Genomic DNA, 25,045 nt, shown 5'->3' on the forward strand with positions numbered 1-25,045 from the left:
TCATTCCTTGGACTCAATATGTCTCGACAACTTGCCTTCTTCTAGATCGAAAATTCATTTTTTGGGGTTCAAAGACTTTCCATTATTAAGGCACCTATTAAAATCTGCTCTAAATGTTTAGAATGGTCCCTTCTAGTTTTGGAACAAGTAGTTAGATTATATTTAAAAATAATCACGATGTTGTCTATTAGACCTGCAAATACTACATCCGTAGCCCTCTGAAATGTTGACAACATTTTTGAGTCCAAATGTAATATACACCCTTATATCTCCTATCTTCTTTTTTTTTTAATGTTTGTTTGCAATAGTTTCGTTTTGACTAAATATGCAGAGTATATATATTGACTTGCAACTAATAGAGAATGCGAATTTAAGCATTAAACAATACAATCTATTGTGAAACACAAATCTGAAATGAAACCAGTATTATTCAATCAAAATGTGTCATTACAGCTCATTATATTGGGGTTGACAACATACCCATTAACTGCTGTTACAGAATACATGAAGCTGTTCATCGAAATCAGTCAGAACCATCACAACCCTGCAGCAACTCCAGACAATCTGCTGATGAAATGTCAATAACACCTCTAGTCGACCTTACAGTAGCTCATATAAGTGTGCTCTAACCCAAAACGCAGTCCTTGTAAACTCTTGCACAGGTACAACCAGATATGACTCAGCTACAGCACTCAGACTTAAGATATTTCCAGAATATTACCAGCATTACATGGAGTGGCTAGTCTGACTGGGACGGCCTGTGAATAAGATCAGCTCCAGCAATAAACACGGCCCTGTTGGAATGTTAGCAGCAGCAAAGAAAGACTTCAGACATCTTTAAATGCCTCTTCCAATCCCCGCGTCCCTTGAATTCAAACTCCAGCAATATGAAGGGCGGCCAAAATGGTTTTGGGATGGCTAGCAATAGAGTTGCAGCTACAGAAGGAGGTATGGCCCAAGTATGCGAGGTACAGCTCCAATAGTAAATGGTACAACCAGTGATGAACAGGAAAACCGTTCCTCCTCCTTTACCCTTAGTAAATCATGCCACCAATCGAATCTGAAAATACAACGATGAAACTGAAAGATGGCAAACTGAACTCCAATATGTCACCTGAATATTGAAATGGTACGAATGCCCAGACTGTGTATTGCAACAACGCAGAGATTGTTAGCAAAGAGGGGTTTTGTCCTCAAAGCCCTTAAAGCCCTTTAACAATTGAACCTCCGAAGATTCCAGAAATTAACGAAACTCTAACCAAGCATGAGAAATGAACTCCACTAAGTTGCTTTTATAACATTGTCAAGAGGCTCCACTCTCTTTACCAGTTCATGTGGGATAAAACATTTCTTTGTAAATAAGCCTTGCATTAGGATATAAAAGGGCCCCCTTTTAAAAACAATGTCGTGCAACTAGGCCAAGGGGTACAATTCATTTAAGTTGTAAAGTAACAATATAATAGACTTAACTAAAAATCAAAATATATTTCTTTTAACACAATTAAACTTCACCCAACATCCAAGAATGACATATTTCACTGCTAGGAAAACAGAGGCCGACTCATTGCAAAAACTAAACTCTTATTAAAAATAGCAACGGCTAAAAATAGTAAGTGTGTCCAAATACCAAACAGGTCCAATCTAGGATGCACTAAAACTTATTATAAATAGTAAGTGCTAAAAATGGGCATTACTAAAAGTAGAAAGTCTCGGACAAGTTGTTTGAAATCACTCCAGAAGGTGTAATTCATCTCCATTAATCCATTTGAACTCATTGGTGCATCAGAAAACCCCCAAAGCCAACACCAATTGCACTATGACAACCCTGAAAAATGGGGACATTACAGTCCGCCCTTCCCAAAGATTGCTTGTCCTCAAGCAATGTCAATGCAATACACAATTAAATGACTGATTTAAATTGAAACCAAGAATGATCCCAGGATCCCAAGTCAACCTAGGAAAATTGCAGCATCATCTTCTTGAAACACTATCCTGTCGAACACCTGTACAAGAGACCTCCCGAACTCCACCTGAAAGGAGAGCAACCAAAAACTGCAAAAATTCAGTCAACTCCTCCGAGAGTCGCCCTTTGAAGATCCCAATTCTAGGCATGATAGGAGGAAGATTGAAAAATTCGTCATAAACTATCCCATTCCCAATACCCCGCATTCATCCAAAACAACTGATACTGAATACCAATATGTTGTTCTAAAGATGAGTACAATTTGAAATCAAGTAGTAATAATAATTGGGTGCCCAAACATCCAACCAACACTCAAATTGATTAACCAAATTAGTCATCATCCTCATTTGAGGTGCAAAAATGGCTGTGTCATTAAGCTGATTGGACTGAAAGTGCTCAAATCTGTAGCTGTGCAAGTCTGAATTTTCAAGTCGCAACATCTGCAAAGAAAAACTGTCACTGCACGACCGAAAAATCTTGGCCAAAATTAAATTTTTGCTTGTACACCTGGCTAAAAGTGTCTTTCCAAAGGTTACCAACTCAATACGAGACCATATCCTATTCACAATCTCCCTCCAATCCACCTGTAATAACTGAAATGGGCTATGTATTCTGAAATAAGGGGTAGGAGCAACAACAATATTAATTTTAGTGTCCCTGACTTCCCATTGAATGTTTCTTCCATCATCATTAATCATCAACAACCCTTGTGTGTAAGTACCAACACAAAGAGTAACTCCACCATGCTGATGCTGCACTATTTTGATTCCCATATGATGTCCACCAAGAGTGTAGTTGATGATGTTTGTAGAATCAACGTCAATGGTATTTACTCTATCATTTTGTAAACCACAAACAAGCATCGACCCTAAACAATCCAATCCACAATAGTCCACTGTAGAAAGTAAACTATAAGTAATCTTGGGTGACCCTGTATTCAACCCAACTAGATCCACCTCATTACCACAGACCACAACTAGATCTTCATAAATCATCAAAGAGGAAGGATATGCATCACACATTAAATCATCAACATCAGAAATCACATTCCAAGAATTGAAGTGACAATTTTGTGCATCTTTTCCCATGCAATCAGCTGCTAACATGTGATGTCCCCAACAAGGACCTCTTCCTTTGAGATTTAGATGACAAATAAATGGTGATGGAAAAGAGTTATAAATCGCTGTTATATACCCAAGTCTAATTTATTTTAGGGTGATATCTGAAGGCAATCATGTTATGAGATCCGATACAAATAGAGATTGGATCAAGCAATCCTCTGTTCGTAAGATATTCTAGAATGCAACAGTAAGTATCTGATACATGAAATATCTTGACAAAAGTATGTAATTTTCTAAGATGTGTAACAAATATTTATATTTAATGCTGTCAATATCTTTTGAATATACAAATTACGATATCTGTGATTAAGCAACTTCTCCAATTTATACACTGCAATTTGATATTGAAAAGTATCGTTGATTTCTAAGTATGGATTCACAGATGCGTGGTGTCGGTATCTACCGACTGATCCTTCCTTTGATTATGTATGATCCTTTCTTAATTTCTTCGACTGACAGTTTATATCCTTTTTCTCTGCTGCTGTCCCTGAGTGATTCGATTGGCTTCTTATATTTTGCAAGTGGAATAGTCACCTTGTTTAGTTCTAACCATCTTCTCCTTCATACGCATCCTTCTATTAATGTTTGTTTCGTTTTTAAATTTATGCCTTTAGCGAATCATTAACAGAAGTCAAGGGATGACACGACTCTAATGATTCGGTTCCCGAGAGTCAACATTCATGCTTGCTGATGATCGTCTTCTCCTCTATTCGCCTTATCCATAGTTGTTAGTGATCGATATGTTTATTAATTATTGGTGTGATATGTTATTCGACGGGAGTCACCAATGTTATGCTGCTTGCGTAAGACCCATCCCTCTGATATACCAGTCTGTATATTATATGATGTCCACTCTTGAGCTATCTATAATTCAGTAATCTTATCGGTACACTTCCCTGGGGATATCGCACTTCAAGTTCATATATAAGATAGTCAAGTCTGGCCGATTTATTCTCAACTTCGTCTCTTCCTAGAGACTTTACGAAGTTGAGCATTCATTCTCTGAGTGGGGATATCACATAACAACAATGAAAAGTCTGAAAACTTAATGTTCAGCATAATTAATCATCCAAATACTTGCTGAAATCCTTTCAACTGAGTCAGAAAATTCCTTAATCTACTGCACACCAATGGAATTATGCCAACTCATCAATCTAAGAGTATGTAGAATCTGACCATTAATTAGCAATGAATGACGAACAGCAAGTTCAAGTTTGGGATATATCATTGTTTCATGCTTAACCATACAATCTTGAACTAGGTGTTGCCCTTTTCCAAAGTTATCCAAATTGATTATATCCTTCATCTCATGACAAATCAAATCATATGCAGGTAAAGGATTTCTGTCCACAATCATTAAATTAGTATTTGCTTCATACCTTTCATTGCTGACATCAAAAGTCTCATGCATCTCATCATCTAGTTTTGGTTGATCATCATCAGTTGCCTATCTCTCCAATGTACCCCACTGAAATCTGCTTGGATAACCTGTTATAGCAGCTGTTTGCCACATACGGGTAAACGATTAAATGCAGAAAGTAAATGCACAGAACATAATGGAAATATATTAAATAACCAATCTCTGTATTAATTCAACAGTCCATGTACACCAAGTGCTTATAACATTAAACCCCAAATACCACTATCATGATGCCACTACGAAGGAACGGTATGCAATATATAATACCCGAAGGGGTGCGACCAACCGTTGCGTCCAACTGCCCTTCGGGACGACTAACTAACTGACTGCCGTAACTCATTATTACCGACGACAACATAAACATAATATGACAACATAACATAATGATTATTCCCAGCAACGTCACCCCCCCAAGAAAAGAAGTCGTCTCGGAACGACTTAATACAAAATAGAGATGACATTAAATAAAACCAAGGTAGAGAACTACCAAAACTGCCATCGCTAGTCGAGCGTGGAACTCATACACCTGCTGCGTCCGCGCCTGAAAACCCTTTTCTGCTACCATCCGATGCTCAAGTGCGGATTTCACCATTAGTGCTTCCTTTGACATCACAATCCTCCTATGCCTAAACCAAACTTGTCTGCAAAACACACTTTTCAGTCTTAGCCTCCACCAACTGCTACTCAAATGATACCGTCTCCCTAGCCAATTTGTCCTCGATAGCCACCCGCGTTGCCCTCTCGGCATCCAACTCCTATGTACGTTGAGCTAAGTCTCACGCTACTCCTGCCTCCAACCTGGTGGTCAGCTCCTCCCGAGCCCTCTGTGCATCCACCAAGGCAACCTCTCGTCCAGCCGAGACATACTCCGAGTTCCTCAAAGTGTATCATTCATGCCTGGAAGAGGCCACAACCTTCTGGCACAAAGGCTAGGAGACACCTCAAATCCTCCATCACACTCCCCAAAGGCTGATAACTAAACTAAATAACTCTCTGGTGCCGTATGACTTCGCGTGCCTACAATGCCTTCCCTCAGACTCTATTTGTTCGCAACCTCCAAATCCGTCTCCCTCTACGGCTTATGGCTTCCCCGCCAATGCTTAGCTTTAGGCTTCTTTCTCACAGTACGGAACAACCTCAACACTTACCATGACTTCTCGGATGCCCTTCGCCCAACTCCAAAAAGTGTATTGTAGCTCAAAAATAAACTGGGGTTTTGGGGCAACGCATCATTTCTGTGATATTTTAAGATGTCAAAACCCTTCTTCTCCACTCTAATATTTTTAGCGTCCTAGCTACAGATGTCATCAAATGATTTTTCAATCTGGTCGTCGTCGTTTTTTTTTTTTTTTTTTTCCACTGTAATGTCCCCGATGCCACCCCAGCCATACAACCTCCCCGTATGGTCAACAACAACACTGACACCTCCAATCGTACGACCACCTTCCCGTGCGGTCAACACCCCTCCACCGTACGGATCACCCCATACAGAATACACGACCAACCGTCTACCATACACACCGTACAAGCCTCCTCCTACACGCCGAATGCTTAACTACCTCCTGGATGGCTGTGTATGGCTGCGTATGCCTTGCGTGTGCCTGCCCTGTGCTTGCGTGGGCACTGTGTTGTTGGGCAGAGTGCGTTTGTGCGGGCGCTGCGTGTTTGTGCGGGGCTACGTTTATGTTTGCGGCGGTCGTATCATGCGGTTATGTCCTCGAGCGGAGTTTTTATTTCAGCAAGTATTTGGATGATTAATTATGCTGAACATTAAGTTTTCAGACTTTTCATTGTTGTTATGTGATATCCCCACTCAGAGAATGAATGCTCAACTTCGTAAAGTCTCTAGGAAGAGACGAAGTTGAGAATAAATCGGCCAGACTTGACTATCTTATATATGAACTTGAAGTGCGATATCCCCAGGGAAGTGTACCGATAAGATTACTGAATTATAGATAGCTCAAGAGTGGACATCATATAATATACAGACTGGTATATCAGAGGGATGGGTCTTACGCAAGCAGCATAACATTGGTGACTCCCGTCGAATAACATATCACACCAATAATTAATAAACATATCGATCACTAACAACTATGGATAAGGCAAATAGAGGAGAAGACGATCATCAGCAAGCATGAACGTTGACTCTCGGGAACCGAATCATTAGAGTCGTGTCATCCCTTGACTTCCGTTAATGATTTGCTAAAGGCATAAATTAAAAAACGAAACAAACATTAATAGAAGGATGCGTATGAAAGAGAAGACGGTTCGAACTAAACAAGGCGACTATTCCACTTGAAAAATATAAGAAGCCAATCGAATCACTCAGGGACAGCAGCAGAGAAAAAGGATATAAACTGTCAGTCGAAGAAATTAAGAAAGGATCATACATAATCAAAGGAAGGATCAGTCGGTAGATACCAACACCACGCATCTGTGAATCCATTCTTAGAAATCAATGATACTTTTCAATATCAAATTGCAGTGTATAAATTGGAGAAATTGCTTAATCACAGATATCGTAATTTGTATATTCAAAAGATATTGACAGCATTAAATATAAATATTTGTTACACATCTTAGAAAATTACATACTTTTGTCAAGATATTTCATGTATCAGATACTTACTGTTGCATTCTAGAATATCTTACGAACAGAGGATTGCTTGATCCAATCTCTATTTGTATCGGATCTCATAACATGATTGCCTTCAGATATCACCCTAAAATAAATTAGACTTGGGTATATAACAGCGATTTATAACTCTTTTCCATCACCATTTATTTGTCATCTAAATCTCAAAGGAAGAGGTCCCTGTTGGGGACATCACATGTTAGCAGCTGATTGCATGGGAAAAGATGCACAAAATTGTCACTTCAATTCTTGGAATGTGATTTCTGATGTTGATGATTTAATGTGTGATGCATATCCTTCATCTTTGATGATTTATGAAGATCTAGTTGTGGTCTGTGGTAATGAGGTGGATCTAGTTGGGTTGAATACAGGGTCACCCAAGATTACTTATAGTTTACTTTCTACAGTGGACTATTGTGGATTGGATTGTTTAGGGTCGATGCTTGTTTGTGGTTTACAAAATGATGGAGTAAATACCATTGACGTTGATTCTACAAACATCATTAACTACACTCTTGGTGGACATCATATGGGAATCAAAATAGTGCAGCGTCAGCATGGTGGAGTTACTCTTTGTGTTGGTACTTACACACAAGGGTTGTTGATGATTAATGATGATGGAAGAAACATTCAATGGGAAGTCAGGGACACTAAAATTAATATTGTTGTTGCTGCTATCCCTTATTTCAGAATACATAGCCCATTTCAGTTATTACAGGTGGATTTGAGGGAGATTGTGAATAGGATATGGTCTCCTATTGAGTTGGTAACCTTTGGAAAGACACTTCTAGCCAGGTGTACAAGCAAAAATTTAATTTTGGCCAAGATTTTTCGGTCGTGCAGTGACAGTTTTTCTTTGCAGATGTTGCGACTTGAAAATTCAGACTTGCACAGTTACAGATTTGAGCACTTTCAGTCCAATCAGCTTGATGACAGAGCCATTTTTGCACCTCAAATGAGGATGATGACTAATTTGGTTAATCAATTTTAGCGTTGGTTGGATGTTTGGGCACCCAATTATTATTACTGCTTGATTTCAAATTGTACTCATCTTTAGAACAACATATTGGTATTCAGTATCAGTTGTTTTTGATGAATGCGGGGTATTGGGAATGGGATAGTTTATGATGAAAGCTTTAGATTTTGAATACTTAAAATTGAATGAAACAAAATTAACTTGGAAATGGCAAACACTTATTGGCTAAATTCAGGGACTGGTAAGTCAACATACTTGAAAAAGGGATGAATAAACTACTTTTGACACACATCAGCAACACACAATTTCATTAATTGAATATAGATGCATATAAAGATACAACTAAGATAACAAAAATAGTGTTAATACAAAGCATATTACTATTCTCTGCTTTTGATTGAACCCATGGAAACCGAACACACTAATCACACTTAATTTGAAATTCAAAACTTGGGTGATATTTCAGCAACATCAATATAACTTACACCACGATTCAAAATGTTTGTGCCCAAGGGACTAGTTACATTGAATAAATTCTAGGGATTTGAGAATAATAATTAATTATCCTAAAAATAAAAATTTTAAAGAAACCTTTGCTACACTAGGAAAAAGGTGGAAAGAAATATCTTATGGCTCAACTAAAGATAACGTGCAGCATCCATGGATGGACACTCTAGCACAACTCTTGGTGGGATTATCTATTGCTCTTGTTACTTTTGCATTTTTAAAACCATGGCCAACTAAGCCTTGGTGTATGTTGTAAGACGAAATCTAAAGTAGCATAAATCATCAAAAAGCAACCACAAAACCTTCCAATTTATGTAAAAAATCTAATCTACCAATGAAGAATGTAAAATGGATGCAAGAAATAAGAAAACACAAAATAAATGTATACCTTCAAAGACCCATTTTGATTCTCTGCATTGTTCTTGTGTAACATGCAATTGCCTATGCTAATTTGAAATAACAACTTATACATCTTTGTTGTAGAAAAGGAGGGAAAAACTACCTTTTTTTTTAAACATCATATAACTGAAAAGAAACTAGATCTTAGCTGGAAGCTTGAATTAAACAAAGATCTATGCTGTAGGCATGAATAAAAGGTACAAATGTAACTTTAAATATTTCTATTAAATTGAAAGGAGAGGTTTAGAAAATACATTTCTCCAGATGCCAATATTTTGAACTTTCATAACTTTATCAATAGACCAATGGGGAGGGAAAGTATCATCAGGGCGCTTTTTCGCCCAACCATGGACTTACTAGTCCCTCGTGCCATATCCTGTTGGATTGGCCCGACTGGTGCAGGAGCACCTAGTTTTTAGTGCATTTTCAAAATTTTGGTTTGATAGTCTATATTTTGGATTAGGTGTTTGAATAATGGACTACTCAGAGGTCCACATGTGTGTTTGATAGTCATTTGAAGGGTGATTGTCACCAAGGTTGTTTGTTTTCACAGATTTGGCCTATGAGCCCTTGTAAGCCTAAAAATGGCATAAATTTGCATTATGATGTGAAAAGTCTTGTAAAGCCTCATTAGGCATTTAGGCATGTCATTTTAATGTTAGGGAGTCATTCTGGGAGGTTTAGTTTGAGTAGAAAAGCATAAAATGCAAAAATGCCCATTTGAGCAAAAGTTGTCATTGTTGCTTGACAACTTTTTGCAACTTTTTGAGCAACTTTGCATTTTTGAGAAAATCGGTGGTTAGGCAATCGATGGAGAGTTGGTTATGACCAAAATGGCATATAAAATGCTTTGAGAATGATTGTACACGGGTTGGAACATTTGTGAGCAAGTTTGAATAGATTTTGAAGACAATTTCCAGATTTTACCTTGTATTTTCTCAATTGTTGGAGCAGCAGTCCGTACATCATGGATTGATCTTGCTACTGTTATTTCATGGTGGTTTTGTGTATGATATTTTATTGCTCAGAAGGTGTTTGTGTTTTTCCTTAGTGCAATTTTGAGGTGTGTTTACAAATTTGTATTGCTCTCGGCCTGAGCAAGGGTTCAAGAGCCCAGTCATGGTTCCAATTTAAAATCCCTTGAGTTTTGCTCAATGAGCCTAGGGATTCAAGTCATGGAACCCTTGTACAATGTAAATATGTTTTGTAATGGCTTGGAAGTTGTTTTGGGGCAACTTGCCATCATTTCCTAGGCGAGCTCTGTCATTGCCCGGTTAGGAAAATGATTGAAAACGTTGTATTTGCTTGCAGGGAAGAAGAGTTGTGAATGTGCCAAGTGTTTGGCTTGAAAGTGTGATGTGTGGCAGAGCCTTTGTGGAAAGGTGGAGGTGTGACAGGGTGGAGAGAGCAACAAAACCCATTGGAGAAGACTGCTAAGTCCCAAACCCTCTAAAAATGCCATTTTTGGGATCCGTACAAGTACGGATAGACCAGACTACCTAACCTAGTGGATCATAAAGTTTGCCCAAAAGGGTACTCGGATCACCAAAGTGTTGGAAGGTTCTTTGAGAGAATTTTGAGCAATTGCCCAAAAATCGGTAAGGTAGGGCTAATTGGGGCTCTAGGGCTACTAGGCCTAGAAAATAGGAGAAAGAGGAAGCGATGAGGAAATGGTGAAAAACCAGTTGAAGAATCATTTGATTGGAATTGAAACACCTACAAGACACCCCCTAAAACCCCTGTAAGTACATGTTGGAGAGTTGGATAGCATAATGGTTGGATTTACCCTTGTGAATCTCAATCATGCCTGAAGGAACTAAAGAGCACAAATTGATAGGGAGCACTCCAAGAGAGTTTGAGTGTTTGACTTGTGAAAGGACAAGTGAAGAGTGATAGGAGCACACTAAAACATCATTCAACTACCTATTGAACCAGGTGTGACTCGCTTTTTCGCCCAACCACGGACTTACTAGTCCCTTGTGCCGTATCCAATTGGATTGGCCCGACCCTTCGCATGGAGGTAATAAAAAGTCTAACTCAAGCCATCTGAACTGGAGGGTAATCCTACACAGATCCCTAGTCGGTCATACAGTATAGGCTACCCCTAACTAGTATGACCTTTGACTGGAATGTGTATCTAGATTAACAAACTAGTTGATGCTCACAGAAGTAACATCACCTTGACTAAGGGTTTCTATGTCATTGCAAACACACTAATTCATGAAGTCAATTGTTCATCAACCTGCTTGGTTGGATTAAATTTCTGACGATATTCAAGTCCTCATGTCTGTCTCTATGCTACTGCATTCTGATTCTATGAGACTCATTGGCTGTCATTTATGTTTGGACCCAATTTCACATGCTGGTCAACAAACTTGAGGTGACTTATACTCTTAAGGTGTAACCTATTTTTTGTCAAAACCCTAGATTAATTTAATACGGAGTTATACTTGTGCTCTTGAGCTAGCAACCTGCCCTCTCATGTGTACAATAGTTGAACAGTTCATAGTGCACGCAGTCTCTTACACAATAGAAGTAACCCATACTTCGCCTTTATTAACTGGTATCTGCCATTAAGTTGCAAATGATTAACATATGATGCCCTTTTTCACACATGAATATTACATGAAATACAAAACAGTCAATACTTCTCCATAGTCTGGCATGTTTGATTGTATTGGCCAATACTTGACCTCATCCCGAGGTTAAAGATCTTATTTTATTTTAGAAGTAAATTGTTCCATTCTAGTTTTATTGTAGCATGGTTTAAACCGATAATCTTACCTTAGTATTATTCTATGTTCTGTATGTATTATGAGCATTTGTGTTGCTACTGTACCATCTAGTGAAACTATATATTTTGTAGGAATGCCAATTGCATTAGGAAGCAATGAAGCAATGTATTTTTATACATATGACTATCTGCATTAAGAAGTGCTATAAGCTCCCTTGTCTATCAAATCTTTTCGCACTAAGGTATTGTTTACTAAATGTCTAAATGCACCTGTATTTATTATGCCCAATTGCATTAATGAGTACTGAAATACTACACTTGTCTGCCGTTCTTACCACTTTGAAGATAAATTGACCATCTTGACTAATGCTCGAGTATGAGCACCTCCTTGGCCCAAAGGTTTTCAAATAACTGCAATCACACTTGAGTGTGAAAACAAGTTCCTCCCTTCTCGGCTGCAACTTAAGGTTCTCGGCATAGGTTTGTTTTAGGGTTTTAAGTTTTTGGTTGATCATTATCACACCCACTTAGTGACCAATTGCCACTCATGAACAAAATAGAAATTAAGTTGACGTACTTTAGCTCTTAAGCAGTTTCCTAATTTGTTCCTTTCTCTGTTTATGGTAACATGAGTTTAATTTACAATAATGCCTTAGTTGTAAAAAGGTAAGATAGGCTATAGAGATATCAGCTCTCTTGTGCCCCTATTATTCAAAAATTTATCATTCATGCCATGATTCTACTGTCACTGCAATGTCTGTGCTCTGTTATACTGATATGCTAACTACATTTTTGAGTACTAAAAAGCTACTCTTGCCTACCTTCCCTTTTTCCGACTAAGGAGAAAATTAGCCATCTTATCAGGCAAGGTTAAACTCAAGTTTTAGAACAGCTTCTTAGCTGAAGATTAGTATTCACGTGTTGTATTCCATACAGTCAGAGCTAAGAAAGGAATCTAAACAGCTTATTCATTTCCTTCTTGCATAAATTTAAGTATTATAACAACCTCAATGATTATAAATGCTTAATTTGAGAACCCAACCGGGGTTTCTTATTACAAGAGTACATGACTAGTTTTTCATATTAGGCAAATATCTTTCCCTATCCATCTAAGAAATAAAATTCTACCATATTGCAAAAATGCAGTCATACTGTAAGTGTACAGCCATACTGTACATACCCAGCCATATTGCAAACTCACGGCCATACTGTATCTACATAGGGTGTATTATTTTCTCCTAATAAGGTTGCTCACAGCTGTTCATTATAAGCACAAAATTTTATATTTTCCAGCTAACAAAGAAGAACTTCACAACCATAACTCACAATGTCTAGTGTAAACATTCTTTTATTTACAAAATTATACCCTATAGCGAGACATTATGCCATATGGGGTGAGTAATATTTCTTTTTCCTGATTACCAGAATACAAAACCTCAGCATCACTGAATAATCCACTTGGAGATTAGTTTCTAGTCTTGAGAGCAGCTTCACAGTTGTATGGGAATTTCCACTTTCTGATTAACTTAATAGCTGGGTTAAAATGAGCTGTCTTAACAGCTAATCTATTGCCTTATAGTGAACACCTAAGGTAGTTTTTGCACCCCAAATGATAAAGGATTTGTTACAGACTTGATTTCAGTCTTCGAGGCAACCCTAGGGTGATTGAGTGAGTATTGTATGCTTACACTTATCCCACTAAATCGTAGGATTTATCCATCTCATGAAACTAAATAGCGGAGTCTACCAATTTTCCCTACTGCCCTTATGATTTCATCACAGTCGTTTTAACCTTACGTCTAGTGTAACATAACTAATTAACAGGGTTTTCGCTACAGTCAAACATAACACTATATACTGTGGTAAGGAGTTCTTTTAACACAATACAGATAACTACAACATTTTTGCTATTTACGCAATGAATATGCATTTATTTTAACAAGAATGGTTTAACAGCTAAGTTTAGCAAAGTGCAGATACGTATTCTCATTCTTTTAACCTCCAGCATACACAATTACACAGTCTTACTGCATTGGATAAACAATATGGATCCATAATGCTTTCTTTAAACTTTTTTTTGTTTTTAATTTCATATTCAGAAAGAAAGAATATATGCTCAAACTTATCTACGTAGGTTAATGCTACATGACCTGGTATAACTGGTGAAACACGACTTGATTAAGTTCTCAGTGCAGCTCTATGATATATATACATATAGTCGTTTTGCAAAAAGAAGGCAATAATTTTGTTGTAGAGGTTCATCTTTTCCAGACTTTCCAGAATCCTCTGTATCGCTATCCAAGAGAGAATAAAATACTTTTCTCCAAAACCCCAAACTCTCGTGAATCATGCGATTTTACCCTTCAAAAATAGAATGACTATCTGCTTCACGATATCCATTTTTCCATTCCATTCCGCCCTAATACAATGTATTTTTCCCCCAATTCCGTTGCCAGGAAGAATCACGCCCAACATGATTCCTTCACGGGGAAGATAGAGGAGTCACGCAAAAACTCTTTCTTCCTTCGAACCTTCCAGAAGTAGTGAATACTTTTTCCTTTGATTTTTATTCATTCCTCTATTTTTTTAAAAAAAATAATGCCTACTAAACTTTTTAACATGACCGGCGACGCTAGCATGACACGCCCTCCGGCTCCACGTGAAACGCTTTTGACCCGGAGCTATGAACCGGTGAGGCCACAACCGGGGGACCTCATCCCCACACTTCACTTGTTCAAACCCGCGAGCACAACGGCCGAACGAAGACACAAGGCCTACGAGCACAATGGCCCAACAGGGGTTTGAACCTTGGTGGCCGCTTCATGAACGAAGTGTTTTAATCGCGACACTACATGTCCTCTATTAAATGAAACTCAAAATTATCGATTAAATATATGCCAAGGGTTCATTGCACATATTTCCTATTATCATGCTTGATAAAATATTACAAGGACATTGCATTGAGCGTTGATTAATACCCATAGTGTTAAGAATATGATTGGTGTTTTAATTCGATACCTTTGCTTTGCCACGATATGCTTTTTGGCGGCTTTAGGAATGATTTAAAAATTAATTCAAATATCTAGGCCCCCTTTATTTTATATACTTGGTTGTATTTTAAAATAGCCAAAATAGAATGGGCCAATGCTTTGCACGAAAGGAACTTACGTTGCAAGAACATTAATATAATATATTCACACACACACACACACATATATATATGAATTTATATATTTACATTACTAAACATGAGCCAATGCATTAAGAATAATAAGAATAATAATAATCAACTAACTCGGAAACCAATCGATGACTTAGGGTAGTGAAACCCTAAAACCTCTAAACAAACCAATTAGGGTTACCTGATGCAACAAGTTGACGAAAATAACATGGTCAATCATGAGACAACCTGACTCATGGTTAGGGTTTCCAGATGGCATGAGTTCCCTTTCATTTACCTCCGACCTGATGATACTTCCCCTCCCTTCTTGGAGGACGATGAACTCCTGCACACACTTGGCCAGTTCAAACAATTAGCTTGAAATCTTGTCATAATTCTGACATTTCAAAAATATTATTAAAAATAAAACATCTTAAATATCATCATGCTAAATAGCGAAACATCAATTTAAAAGTCGCGAGTCATCATTTCATTGTACTGAGCACAAATACCATATAGGGCATCATCACTCAGTTGTAATATAACATCTAGGACATGATTAACATCGCGTAAATATCGTATAAAACAACTAGGGCATAAATGGGATGTAACATCTTGAGTCCTCTTCAAATTTTGTTTAATATGTTGCTCTTAGAAATCTGCAAGCACAAATGATAATAGATAAAAGAAAAGCTCAAGTATTCATGGTTAAAGAGTAAATGGAGATGGAGCTTCAAATTTATAAAAAATGGAGGGAGATAGATCAACGGTCTAGTTTGAATTCATTCCAGAAGGGACTAATGGCTTAGACTGTGTAGGAGAAATAGAGGCTAAAGATAGAGAAAATGGTGAAAGGGTAATAGAAGAGGAGTGGACAAATGGTTGGAGAGTGGAAGGCATTAAATAAATTTAATTATTTAATTCACATGTGAGGAAAAATAATAAATAAATTGTAAATTTATTCACTATTGATAGAGGCGAATAATTAAACAAATTGAAACAATTTATTTAATTATAAAAGAACTTTAGCTAATTAAATAATTGAAATAATTATTTAATTATAATGAACTAGAAAATAAAGGATAGAAGATAGATTAATTAAATAATAAAAAAATATTTAATTGATGAAAATGGATACGTTAATTAAATAATTTTTTTTTTAATTAATGTTGGAAGAAAAGGAATAATTAATTAGAGAAGAAATGACAAGAATGAAGAAGTTAATTTTCAATGTCTACACATGCCTATTAACTTATTGCCACCATTTTTGATGTTTAAAAAAAATAGTCAATGGTCAAACCAACTAAAAAATGTGCCCAAACATAATTTATGATTGTCATGTGATTTCTTAAATCCCTTGGTGGAGATCTATGTGGTCTTTAACATCAACTTAACCTTGTTTATAGTTGAACTAGAGTAGGTTGGCTTTGCTTGAACCAAATTTCATGACTTTGGTGGAATTTTTGAAGAGTTAAACCTTTGCAAATGTGATTGGTGGAGCTTTTTATCACTTGAGCCACTTTTCCTCATGAGTGGAACTTTGTGTTGTCTTAGCCTTGCTTAAAGCAAGTGGATAAGTTTTCAATTTTGTCACCATCCAATCCCATTTGGAGATCTTCAACTTGTTCTTAGTAATCTAGTCTTTCTGCATATACTCCCACCATAAGGTGGCACACTCCTTCAACTTGGTGGTGGCATACTTGACACTTTTAGGATTTTCCACAAATTCAATTTCAAAATACTTTTCTAGATTGTTGATCCTTTCCAATAGATATTTAGAAATCAAGCTTCCTAAATAACATGGTTTACAATGAATGTATGTCTTCATTATGTACTCCCAAGGTGCCAAATAGAAAATCAAACTTCAAAAAGGCTAGATGAAATGAAGAAACACCTCACATTCCAACCCCAGTCTTCACTGCGATGAATTTACTACTTACACTAGAGGTTGATTCCAAAGTGTGGTGGTTGAGTTGTTTTTGACACTTCTGCCAAGGTGTAATATGCTGACCCAATTTTCTATACCAATTTTTGCAATTTTTATAGTGCCCTTGGCACATCCATTTCGTCAAAAAATTTGCATGTCTGTTGATTCTGATTTGTTTCCACTTGTATTGGAGAAATATTTCAAATATTCATTGTAGAAATATTCCCATTCTTCATAATAATTAAAACATCATTTGCTCTATATTGATTGCATAGTAATACTTAATAGAGAATTTTATATTTTCATATATATTGTTGTTACAGACAATATTCCCAGTAGTTTTCATACAACAGTTACATTATTGTCTATTTCTCATTGTTTTAATACAAAATATGCTAATTTGTAAATGAGAATATCAGAAATCCCATCCAACACCTTCACAATTTCAATCAGTTGTACGACTTATCCCAATTGGTACGACTGTTGGCGGCAATATTGTACACGGAAATAAAACTAGTTAATTAAGTTGTAATTGTGTTGGTTAGTTGGCAACCGAGGGGTGGCAGTTGCGGTGCGATGGTTGGCGCTCGCACCCCCTCGGTATCTTTATATACTTCCGAATGTAACTTGTGAAGGGGGAACAATTATGAATGGAATAACATCTCTTATACTTGTTTGATATCTATGGCGTTATCATTTTGCATTACGTGCTTTATGTTTTAAGTTATTCACCTGAGAGGGTAAACATTTGGCGCCGTTGCCTAGACGTACTCGGGAACGGAAGACGTGGATGGCGCACGGACACGATGGGCCTACCCGTTGGTGAGATAAACCCAGAGGCCGACGATGCGCGAACATAACTTTTCACAGGAGAAGACACTGCAATGAGAGAATTTTCAATTCTGCTCCAGGTAGCCATCCAGACCTACGTCCGATGAGAGGCGACGGAGGCGGAAATTCCACCAAGTGCCGTGTGGACAGCGTTGGAGGTGAGCCCGACAGTAAATCGGTTGATGAACCATCTTCCCCGGTTGCTTGCACAGGCATCGCTGGCACAACAAGCTCGCTTGGAGGAGATTGCCCAGGAAGAGCGACGCCAACAGATCCTTCAACAGTATGAAGATAACGGCCGACGGGAAGCAGAACAGGATGGTGCCAGGCCAGGAAGGAATTGAACCTTGAATCTTCTATATTCAAATAAAAGTGTCATTGACACGAGTTGTATTTGAGGAAATGAATTAATAAAGACGTGTTTTGATTTATGTATTGTGAGTTATGGAAATGTGCGGCAATTAATGCCCAACCTATTGAATAAAGATAGAAATAAAAAAGCAGAAACGGACGAGTGGGAGGCCGCGCAGAGGGCCTTGATTCTGGAGCAGCGAGTAGAAGGGAGACGGACGTTGAGGCAACTTGCCGAAGGACGACCTGCCGAAGGGTGGCCTGAAGGGAACCACGGAGGTGTCACGGAGGGTGCAGAAGCCGAGGGAAATTTCTACGCGTCGCCAGAACACCGTAGGGAGCGGAGCCACGAAGAGTTTCTGGAAGAAACAAGGTTACAGCGAAATCTAGTCGACGAGACTCGAGACCAGTTTAGAAACTTATCCCTTACACCACGGAGTGAGGATCACCAAGGAGAGCAAGGAGTGGGCGTGGGTGAGAACGAGGGGGAGGGCAACCGTACGGCTGTAGGTGCGACGCACGCAAGTAGAACACCGTACCACCAGTCACCCACGCAGGACACACCACGGGCGCTGGAGGGAGCGGCGCAGGGGCTCAGACACAACAACAACCACCTCAGGGGAGATGACCCCCATCAATGGCGAGCAAACAAAAACTACTGAAGTTCAACGACGACGGGAAGGAAGATCCTGTCCGCCATTGTCGAACGTGCGAAACGATATGGTCAGCAAACGGTGTTACTGATCAAGATGAATGGGTAACACAATTCCCAGCAACCTTGAGGGGAGTGGCCATAGATTGGTACTCAGATATGGACAAGGCCAAAGTCGGCACATGGCCCAACCTGAAGGAGTTTGGGATAGAGTTCCGCCTCCTGAGAGATGACAACGAAATAGTCGCCGAGATCTATGGAACGAAGCAGAATAAGAATGAGACAGTGCGAGCTTATAGTCGGCGGCTGAAGGAACTACTGGGAAAAATGGAGAGTCAACCAGCAAATGGGTTGAAAAAGCGATGGTTCGTGGAGGGACTAAAACATTCCCTCCGAAAGAAGATGAAAATCGTTCCACCTACATCGTACGAAGACGCATACAATAGAGCGATGGATCTCGAGAGCGAGACCAAGACATCGAAGAAAAAGAAGGATAGCTCGTCCAAGGAGGATGACTCGTCATAGGAAAGCAGCAGCGACAGCAAGGCTGGCAAGCGGGTGCAAGCGCTCCAGAAAGACATGGAGCGAATGAGGAGGGAATTCAAAACAATGAGAAGCACCGGTCGGACCGAAGGGGACATATGGTGCACTAAGTGCAAAGAGGAGGGGCACACAAAGGGTACTTGCCCGAAGAAGGCATTTTGCGAGATTTGCCAAGTGATGGGACACTCCACCAAGGAGTGCCCATCCAACATGAAAACCCGGAATAGACAAATGAACCATGTGTTGTTCACGGAGCAGGCCACAACGTCTGCACCAGCGGGTACGGGCCAACAAGCGAACAACAATGCAACCTCGGGAGGCTACCGAGATAACTGGTGGGGAGGATGAAACAACAATAACAACAATAACAACATAAGGAGCCGGATCCAATACGACTCCAAAGGTCGACCGATGGTACAATGCAGAGCGTGCAGCCAGTGGGGGCACTTCGCCCGAGACTGCTCGAAGGGAGAGGCCACACAATATTTGTGCAAATGGTGCGGACCGGGAGACCACGAAGACGCCACCTGCCCGAAGTCCGGCATCAACTTGCTCAATGTTGAGGAAACCAAAGAAGAGGAAGTGCTGGCCGTAACCCGCGCCCAAGCCAGACACGCAATGTGCCCAGACTCGGAGATGGAGAAGCAAAGGGCACGGGAAGCCCAGGAAGAAATTGAGAAAGAGATACGAGAAAGGGCGAAGGCGAAGGGTACGATGAGTACTTCCAGCCGACCGGAGGCGGAGGATGCTATACTAAATCAAATTTTAAAATTAAAACTGGAGGTGCCTGTGAAGGTACACGACCTCCTCCAGACGATGTCTCATAAACAAACGGCGTTGCTGAATAATCTCTCCCAACCACGCACCAATACCAACCACCGTACAGATGTTCCTGGGGGGTCTACAATAGACCCCATGCTACTGCCAGTTAACACTGGAAGGAACTCGACCATTGTGGAGATGGGTATCCTTGGCACCATTCTAACCGATACCATCATCGATGGTGGATCAGGAGTGAATGTTCTTCCAGAAGAAACCTGGCGGAAGCTGGGGAAGCCGACGCTATGGCCATCTATATTCAATCTGCTTGGAGCCGATCAGCATGGAATCAAACCCATCGGGACACTGATGGGCCAACAAGTTACCATCGGGACGCAACCCTTCATACTGGACTTCGTGGTAATCCCACTAAAGAAAAACGGGTATGATGCGATCTTAGGGAGAGGGTGGCTGGTGGCAGCCAAGGCCACCCACAACTGGAAGAAGAACACTCTGTCTACGGAGAATGGAGGAAGGAAGTTTATCATAGACCTCAGGACACAGTTAGTTAGTGAGAAACTGGCATCATCTTCGGTCAGAGGGTGAAGGAGAAGGCAACCTGAGGAACGAAGGACGAGGCTGCAGGGAGCCCAACGACGAAGGGATTCTCAAACTAAGAGAGTGCTCTGAGGATGAGACAGGGTCATTGAACGGGCTCTTCCACTGGCAGATGGAGGATTGCGAAATGTTCCAGAGCTATAGGCTCGAAGTAGAGGAACCAGAGCAAGTAACAGAGGAGGTGTACCTGCCGGAATACAGAGAATATTGGAAGAGAGACGCCCCAAACCTCGGTGACGTAGATAATCCGAAGATCATTCGTGTCGGCAACGATTGGAACCCTGTGTGGAAGGCTGCAACCTTCAAAATCTTTATTCTTCTTCTTCTTCTTCTTATGTACAGGAAGGAGACCGTGGTTGCCGTAGAATTTGTGGTTCCAGGTCTTCGGATGGCCATTGAAAATAGACTTGCCACCAACGGGTCCAAATTGAAACCCTACCACAAGAAGCACACAAGGGACCCGAGAGGCCGGAAGGACACCCGAGATTCCAGAGGGGAACCCGATAGGATGGAAGGGGACCTGAGAGGCCGGGCAGGCGACTTGAGAGGCACGGGACCAACGCGGGAGATTCTTGGGCCAAGAAAACCGAGAAGGATGAAGGACGATCCCAGAGACAGGGGACCCGAGCCGAAGACTCTCTAGACAACTAAATTAGGAAATTGGAATTTTTTTATTTTTTTTTAACGGTCGTACGCGTTCGTATGGCAGTTGTCCGGCTTGAAAAAAAAAAGCCGTACGGGTCCGTACGACAGTTGACCGTACAGCTTGAAAAAGAAAATTAAAAAAAGAAAAAAAAAAAAAGAGAGAAGAAAGTCACGGTGGAACCACCGTGCGGTGGCAACACGACGGTGGGACCACCGGCGGTGGAACCATCGTACAGTGGCAACACCGACGGTGGGACCATCGTGCGGTGGAAACCACCGTTGCCGCAAGGAATAAAAGCGCGGAGCGCGGAGACATAAATGCAACACCGCACAAACAAACACAATCGTACGGTGGAGGGGTGTTGATCTCACGGGAAGGTGGCCGAATGATTGGAGGTATCAGTGTTGTTGTTGACCGTACGAGGAGGTTGTATGGCCGGGGTGCCATCGGGGACATTACAGAGGAAAAAACAAAAAACAAAAAACGAGGACGACGACCAGATTGAAAAATCATTTGATGACATTTGGAGCCAGGATGCTGAAAATATTAGAGTGGAGAAGAAGGGTTTTTACATCTTAAAATATCACATAAATGATGTGCGCGATGGACTTTCGTATGGCGTTGCCTCCGGACCCCGCGAGGGGCGCTGCCCCTCGACCCCGTTGGGGGCACTGCCCCCAAAGCCCGGTTTATTTTTGAGGTACAGTACACTTGTTGGAGTTGGGCGAAGGGCATTAGAGATGTCACGGGAAGTGTTGTGGTTGTCCGTACAGTGAGAAAGAAGCCTGCAGCTAAGCATTGGCGGGGAAGCCATAAGCCGTAGAGGGAGACGGATTTGGAGGTTGAGAACAAACAGAGTTTGAGGGAAGGCATTGCAGGTCCGTGCAGTTGTATGACACCAGGGAGTTATTCAGTTCAGTTATTAGCCTTTGGGGAGTGTGATGGAGAATTTGAGGTGTCTGCTAGCCTTTGTGCCAGCCGGTTGTGGCCACCTCCAGGCAGGAATGGTACGCTTTGAGGAACTTGGAGTATGTCTCGGCTGGACGTGAGGTTGCCTTGGTGGATGCAGAGAGGGCTTGGGAGGAGTTGACCACCAGGTTGGAGGCAGTACTAGCGTGAGACGTAGCTCAGCATACCCAGGAGTTGGATGCCAAGAGGGCAGCGCAGGTGGCTATCGAGGACAAATTGGCTAGGGAAGACAGTATCATTTGAGTAGGAGTTGGTGGAGGCTGAGACTGAAAAGCGTGTTTTGCAGACAAGTTTGGTTTAGGCACTGGAGGACTGTGATGTCAAGGACAAACAAAAAAAAAAATTCCTTGTGGAAGCAATAATGGTGAAATCCGCACTTCAGCATCAGATGGCAGCAGAAAAGGGTTTTCAGGCGAGGACGTAGCAGGTGTATAAGTTTCGGGCTCGACTGGCGTCAGTAGTTCTATTAATGTCATCTCTATTTTGTATTAAGTCGTCCGGAGATGACTTCTTTTCTTTTGGGGGGGATGATGTTGGCGGCAATATTGTACACGGAAATAAAACTAGTTAATTAAGTTGTAATTGTGTTGGTTAGTTGGCAACCGAGGGGTGGCAGTTGCGGTGCAACGGTTGGCGCTCGCACCCCCTCGGTATCTTTATATACTTCCGAATGTAACTTGTGAGGGGGGAACAATTATGAATGGAATAACATCTCTTATACTTGTTTGATATCTATGGCGTTATCATTCTGCATTACGTGCTTTATGTTTTAAGTTATTCACCCGAGAGGGTAAACAACGACAAGCTCAATAAATTATATATTTAACTTTGAAGACTGTGATCAAGCACAATAGACTGTGGCTGGGTTTTGAAGACCCCAAAAAGGGTGTGCTGAGGTTTGAATAGTCTTCCCTTGCTCCTAATGTACCACGTCCTCTTTGTTGGGCCCTCCCCAAATGATACAAGTCTCCTTTCCTTGGCAGCGACTATCATGTGAATGCATAAAGCTTTGACTTAGTCTCTTCCCTTTTGCAGCGAGAGGTTCTGACCAGGTCCCACCACCCTTTTAAGTGCCACATCACCTCTTCAAGTCTCCAACAAGGGTACTACACCACTTAATATGAAGCAGCCAACAAAGATAATAGCCTAGGAAGGCTACACGGGCATAAGGGAATCTTTTTGAAGCTTCCAACAATATAATCAGCCCACCTTGATAAAGTCTCAAACTGTATGCTTAGTCACCACATTTACCGAATTTTTGGCTTCAGGTTTGAAATTCATCGAATTTATAAAAACCTTATGAAATTTGCCTTAAATTCGCGAATGTTTTTTCTGCCAATAGTTGACCAGTTGATAATTGCCATCGAGAGGTATGAGGGTTGTCGTCAAAGTCTTTTCGGGCTGCAGGATGACGCGATGTCACTGGTAGGGTTTGTGATGGCCACGTCGGGAAAGGCCAATGCCACTATGTTTTAATTTTTAACTGCTTTTCCAAAAATACATTGTCCTCCTATTAATTTTTATGAAGCTTCTCTAAAAATATATATGAACATCAATTATATTAATTTTTCCGCAGCTTTCCCAAAAATACATTGTCCTTAATACCTTATTAATTGTTTAATATATTATATTAAGTTTTAACAAACATTTTGCTTTAATTTTTTAATATTAACATTTAATATGTTAAAAATTTAAATTTTCTAGAATATTGAATTTAGATTTTTACTATTAATATATAAAAATTAACAAATTTAAATTAAAATATTTAAATTAAATTAAACAATTAATATTATTTATTTTAATAATTTTGTAGATATATTATTTATATTTTCTAAAAAAGCAAATTTATATAAAGTGAATTTAATAACGATTTTTCTTTTCGAATTTTTTTTCATAGAATTTCATTTGAATTTTATTGTTGGTGAATTCGAACTTGAACTTGAACACGGTGGCTTAGATTGTATGGCTCCTATGGTGGGGGCTTAGAAAGCTGTAAGACTGGGTAACCAGCTGATACAAATATTATATATTTTATTTTTATTCAGTCACTGCACACACTACTCTATGATTTTTTTAATTTTTTTTTATCTTCATAGATATCAAAAAGGCAAATATATAATTTGCCTGCAAATATGACTAAATTTATACCTGGATATCTGAAACTTGCAGCTGACAACCAATTCTCTATTTTCACACAAATCGTGATCCTGAGTGAATCATGCCATATTGGCCAGGGATGATATTTCACCACCGAAACCAATCCTCTTGAGGGTTTTCGTTTTGTGAAGGTAGAAAATCTGCTCAACTCCACAACCAGGGTTTCAACCAAAATATCAAATGCTGAAAATGCCCAAATGAATCCCTTCATCAACTTTTTATTATCTTTCTGAAACTTTTTGGAAAAAAAATTAGAAATCGCTTTTAAATAATATTTCATAATTCGTTTCCCTCCACAAAAGTGACTTACTGTTTTATTTTTGGTCCCCAACTAGAGTAACTTTAATAAAATATTTATCTTTGTCTTAAATTAATTAAATTATCTCATTTCCATTCACTAAGGCCGAAAAAGGGGACATTACGCAGGGCCAATTTCATAATTGCTGCAATTGAGACAAAATCACCAATTGTTGCATTTTGCTGCCTGCTAAGACTGGTAAAAATCATACTTGTTTTTCAACAGCCTTTAGACATTTGCACTCCTATTTCAAGGCATCCTTGACATGCTTTAGATCATCCCAGACATTCCTCTGACATGAATAGTCTCTTTTGCATTAAACACACTGAACACCAATGAACTCCCGATTCCAAGGCCTAAAACAACCTTCATGACT

The 25,045-nt window shown here is 39.7% G+C and overlaps 1 protein-coding gene across 1 annotated transcript in view; it reads left to right on the forward strand.

Moving 5' to 3' along the window:
• Window positions 1–25,045, forward strand: part of LOC131074643 (probable LRR receptor-like serine/threonine-protein kinase At1g67720) — a 152,105-nt gene that overhangs the window by 53,439 nt on the left and 73,621 nt on the right. The gene's annotated exons all lie outside the window — the stretch shown is intronic.

Source organism: Cryptomeria japonica, chromosome 4 (assembly GCF_030272615.1).
Source record: "Cryptomeria japonica chromosome 4, Sugi_1.0, whole genome shotgun sequence".
Lineage (NCBI taxonomy): Eukaryota > Viridiplantae > Streptophyta > Pinopsida > Cupressales > Cupressaceae > Cryptomeria > Cryptomeria japonica.